Source organism: Varroa jacobsoni, unplaced genomic scaffold (assembly GCF_002532875.2).
Source record: "Varroa jacobsoni isolate VJ856 unplaced genomic scaffold, vjacob_1.0 scaffold_1150, whole genome shotgun sequence".
Lineage (NCBI taxonomy): Eukaryota > Metazoa > Arthropoda > Arachnida > Mesostigmata > Varroidae > Varroa > Varroa jacobsoni.
In genome coordinates, this window is record NW_019214052.1 from 76,571 (window position 1) to 79,924 (window position 3,354).

The 3,354-nt window shown below is 44.5% G+C and overlaps 1 long non-coding RNA gene across 2 annotated transcripts; it reads left to right on the forward strand.

The window, feature by feature from the left end:
* The first annotated feature begins 105 nt into the window (after positions 1–105).
* LOC147752580 (uncharacterized) lies at positions 106–3,337 on the forward strand. Of its 2 annotated transcripts, none has more exons than XR_015313675.1 (2): positions 106–382; positions 2,513–3,330. It is a non-coding gene; the product is annotated as an uncharacterized LOC147752580 (long non-coding RNA). The 2 variants fall into 2 exon arrangements; XR_015313676.1 differs by lacking the exon at positions 106–382 and adding an exon at positions 395–1,486 and having other exon boundaries at positions 2,513–3,337.
* Positions 3,338–3,354: the final 17 nt, after the last annotated feature.

The following is a 3,354-nucleotide window of genomic DNA, read 5'->3' on the forward strand; positions in this document are numbered from 1 at the left end:
CCCTCTTCTTCCTCTGCAGGTAGATAGTGGTGAAATCTATAAGAAGACTGTAGTCGACTCTCACTGCGGCTTCTTAAGTCGGCAAGCCGGATAGGCAGGTTTTCTATCTTTGGTGGTCGTTCGCGATAGTGGAGGTTCATGTATGGGTAGGTAACTTCAACCAGGAGAGAAGCCGCCGGGCGGCATGGGACCCAGCTTATGGTGATTGCCGTAGTCGACGATTGGTCGTCCGAACGCTGGTGCTGCCGCTATTATGGATGCCACCAAGGATCGCCTGATCGTCTCGCTGATACCAAGCTACGATCAATCGGTCCGGTTCGGTTCGACCGGCAGCCCTCAACTCGACGCCCTATTCGTGCCATATATCTCTTGTGCTTACGCGGTATGAGTTTAAACGTAAAAGGAGAAGCCTAAATAAAACAAAGCTTATAGAAAAAAAACGAAGCTATTAAAGAGGATCACTCAAAAAGGGGGGATTTATCATCATCACTTTGATTGCCAATCTTGAGAATGGTCCATGTGGACACACAATTGTTAGTTGGCTCACATTTGTTCGTCCTTTTGATTAAGAGTTTATGCCGACTTTTGACTCAGCTTCTTGAGCGAGATATCCACAATCTTGATGATTCGTCGTGGTATGCGTGTGTGTGTGTGTGTGTGCAAAACGCGTTAAATATGCTCATGCGTTACATCTTCCTGGATATGTGAGAAACCTTGTAGGATATCAAACCTTCAATGAATTGTGTCATATTTAATAAATCTAGTGAAAAACTTGTGTCATTGTTAGAATATATCTGCTTCGACTTAACACACTATCTTAGTTGTTTTTGCATCCTGCCATTTCTATGTTATTATCAAGTTCGGAGTATGGTGCACCTCGACAGATTGATCAACTTGTGGCACTTCATGCAATGTTAGCAAAGGTCGACGTGAAATGGCATGGCCGGCATTAACAAAAAGTTTTTTTTTTGACTATGCCGCTGCGCTGCAGTTCAAGTGGAGGGAGTAGCTTTGTCAAAACAATTATTCGGCGTGGCGTGCAGAAGGCATTGACAAGAAATCAGCAGAACTCCAATACAAAAGTGTCAAATGCTAGACAGCCACCACAGCATCCCTAGCAGGCCGTTAGCGCTCGTTCGACATAGGAGCCTTCAAACAATCGGTGTTTTAAGTTGAGAGATGTTCTTTTCATCTTCGAAGAAGCGTTGTTGATATTGTCGCTCGGGCCGCTCGATGGTTGAAGCTAGGCCGACGGATTTTGTCGCTCCGCGATGAAGATTCTTAGAAGACGCAAATCGAACAAAAATACCCCACTGTGCGTACACCCCCCAGTGTACTATATTTATACCACAGATACACAATCGGATGGCCTACTGCTTATGAATCTGTGAACACAGCGTTCCTATTCAGGGGCGTCAAAAAGATTGATTTGAGACGTTCTTCGATCAGTCGCCGTGGAACATTCAGAGGTTACAACAGTTGCAGGGTTAGTTTACGACGAGCGAATAGTGCCTCTTCATGTGGCTCCTGTTGGTTTTGCGGCCAATTAGGACAGCGTCGACTATCGAAACTAATTTTTACGATACCTTTGCATAGTGCCATTATAGTTATTCATACGTAACAAAGTAGAGCTCAGCTTCAGCTTCAGTATACTTTGGCTTGGGGTCAGCTCTACGCTATCTATACGAGGAAACAGTTGTACGTGAAACAAATAAGCCGTTTATCGTCAGTTGAAATGCCAAGGTTGTTTGTTGTTAATTTAAGACCGAGTCTAATTAGGAGCATACGAAGGCGCTACTAGCTGCGAACAACACATTCGCCTGGCAGACGTTTCCCAAAATGTAAACAAGACCTGTAGTAGATTATTAAGTGCTTTCTAAGGACGCAAGGACAACTACCGTTGAGCTTAGCATGGCTACATTTATGTCCCAAAGTGTTGTTGGGTTATAGATGCTCGAGTAAATATTGAACACATTTTCAGGTCGCTACCGGCAGGTCGCATCATAATAACGATCATCTTATTTGTAACAAAATCTGACTAGTACTCTATCGTATTGCCAAAGCGTTTTAATTATTTACAGAGTTAACCACAAAGCATATTTTATCCTGTTTAAGCTTTTGTCTCTTCCCTTGACATGTACCAACCATTGTGTAGTTTTCACTCAGACGCTCCGTACGTAGGATTACAATCAAAAGATTGTTAAGGTTTACTAATCACTTGAATACGGCGTTAACATTATACACGGTGGAACACGGCGTTTCTTAAGAGTCAGTAAAACGAATTCAAAAACGTTACAAATGTATTTTTATCACTCCTTTATTAAACTGGGCTGAGCATTTACACAATCTGATTCTAAAGAAAAGTTGTTTAATCAAGTTTTGTTTTGTAAATGTTTCTTATAAATATATAAGCACCCCAGATCTTAGAACAATAGTCGTCATAGGTTCGTTGCCAACCCCCAGTTCTTTATGTGACACCTTTTAGGGCTACTAATGACCTTATTGATTTCAGGGCCGACATCACAAGCTACGAGCATTTGAGTCGCGTATTGCGTTAATCGATGCACCGTTCCTTCTGCGTGATTCAGTCCGCGGAGCAATCAATGAGTGAACCTAGACGCCAACCGTACAGCCTCGCCTTATACGATTCGTTCTGTTCAATGGCGGCTCTGGTCAAAGCTCTCGGATTTGCAGGCCTACTCTGCTTCGTCCGACGCAAAAGGTAAAACAATGAAAAATGTGCTGGGAGGTATCGCTTGCTTTTGGCCATTAGCTAGTAGAGTCGGTGGATAGGCAGTTCGGTAAACCCGGGAAGCTAATTGCGATCACGCTAGTGCACTTCGGAGCGGTCCTGCACTGTGTCCACCCTCTGCTGCTTGGTACAGCGCTTAAGCTAAGCACGAAACTGTGTGAGAGGCTATTGCATGGATCGGCTGGTCAGGTTCTAGGACGTTGGGTTCGGCCCAAAGTGGGGCTGAATCACGCAGGCACGAGTAAGTTGCCGACGACCCAGGATTAGTGCCGCTGCCGCGTCCGAAAAGTGTCGTGCGTGAGTAGAAAACGAACTAATGCACTGCATAGTCATCCTTGCGCTGCTGCAGCAGCGGGAGCGGCGTCATTGTACCAATTGCTGCTTACTCTGTAGGCTACAGGCAGCCAATGACGGACAACAGAGGCTACTGCTAAGCAGTAATAAATAGTAAAACACATCGAAAGGCGTGCGTTTTTATGTTGGCATGAGCGCCACTGTAGTCTCATTTATATAGACCATCGGTAAGTAGGAAGATAAACTTTGACCTCTCCACGCCAGTGAGGTTTTACGGCTTGTTAGAGAGAAACGAAAGATGGATATAT